Raw genomic sequence first — 1,653 nt, 5'->3', positions numbered from 1 at the left:
ACTGCAGACTGTATCAAGCAGGGTACTGTAATTAAAAAGATCCAAGGAAATGTGTGTGTTTGCGTGTTGCAGGGGGGTGGGATAGGTAGGATCAACCCTGTGCAACAAATATATTATTCCTTTTTTGCATGAAGGTAAATGGGAAATTTACATAAAAGACATTGTATATACATTTAATACATCCATGTATTTTTCCACAGGGAATATTCTTTCATCGGCTCTCAAAAGATTGGGTATTTCTAGCTTACTTACCCATGAGGTTTTTATAAAGAATATTTTATCACATATCTACCTTAAGCAACTAATTAAAAGCAATGAATCTTGCTCATAACTTAAAATATAGCTTGATATTCAACTCAGCCATGACTCCCACAGATGTCTATTGGAATTCTTATTGAGGTAGGAATGACAGTCAATACAGCCAGAACCCAGTAAGTCTGTGCACTGGAAAGGCAGTCTTCCTCTCACTTCCCACAAGCATTTACACTATGTCAACACATCTCTAAACCCCAGTGCAAGAGTTTTCCGGACCCATAAATCTATCACTACCAACAACTTATTGAATACTCTTATTTAAAGCGTCAATAAATATGACTCCTTTCTGCTTTTGCTTCAAATGCAATTCAAGTAGATAAGTGTACGCAGTATTACAAATTGAGTTACACTATATTTGATTCAATACCAAGATTTCTTTCCAAATATTAAAATGTCATATTTATTTACTCACATTTCTAGTTTTTCTTTCTTTACATCTGTATTGGTTTAATTTTAATTATATAAAAACATTTTACTAAAAAAATTCAAGCTCAGAAACATTATATTGTAAGAATGAATAGTCCAATTTCACTTTAGGTGAATCGCACTCCCCTCTTCAGAGGTAATCAGGGTTAAGAGTAAGTGGGTTTTAATTTATTTCAGGTAACTTTGCTTTGGTCTTTTCTTCTTTCCTTTCCTTTCTTTTTTTTTTTCTTGTTTGTTTTTACTTTTTTATTTCCTTTTGAAGGAGAGTGTAAACAAAGTTCCTCACTACCACAAATTATGCCATAGGGTTGTCCACATTAAGGAAGTAACAGGGGTCAGAACATTCAGAGTGCAATGGATAAGCCCCACTCTGGGTAAACCACCTTCATAATCACAGTATCTCACCTGCCAGGTAAGTATCCCCAGATCACTCCCATGCAATATGTAACATACATACATACATATATATATATACATGAATATATTTATATATGTGTGTGCACATGTCTGCACATACATACATATGATTTTGTTTTTAAACACATATTTTACCAAATGACATGTCTATAATTAATGTCAGTAATTTGCTTTTTTCATTTTGCAATAAGTGTTGGAGAGCTTTCCATGTTGGCATACACACGACTGGTATGTTTATAATCTATGTCATTATTCTACAGTATAAATACACTGGGGTTCAACTAGTTTACTACCAATGGATGTGTAGGTTGAGTGTAGTTTTGTTAACTGTCTAATCCTTGTATTTGCATCATTAGGGAAGTGTGGCTTATTTCTCTAGAAAAGATATCTAGAGGTAGTATCACTGGCACTAGAAAGACTGCACATTACATTTTTGTTAGATCCTGAAATTTTTCACTGCAAATATGATTTGGCTATGTCCCACCCAAATCTCAT

At 33.8% G+C, this 1,653-nt stretch overlaps 1 non-coding gene across 1 annotated transcript; it reads right to left on the bottom strand.

The window, feature by feature from the left end:
- Positions 1-999: 999 nt before the first annotated feature.
- On the bottom strand, positions 1,000-1,161 carry LOC116549849. The gene has a single exon (XR_004268124.1). It is a non-coding gene; the product is annotated as a U1 spliceosomal RNA (small nuclear RNA).
- Positions 1,162-1,653: the final 492 nt, after the last annotated feature.

This window comes from Sapajus apella, unplaced genomic scaffold, assembly GCF_009761245.1.
Source record: "Sapajus apella isolate SASKATOON/1434 unplaced genomic scaffold, GSC_monkey_1.0 scaffold6, whole genome shotgun sequence".
In the NCBI taxonomy this organism is placed as follows: domain Eukaryota; kingdom Metazoa; phylum Chordata; class Mammalia; order Primates; family Cebidae; genus Sapajus; species Sapajus apella.
The sequence above is the reverse complement of the archived record's forward strand: the minus strand, read 5'-3'. Positions and strand labels throughout refer to the sequence as shown.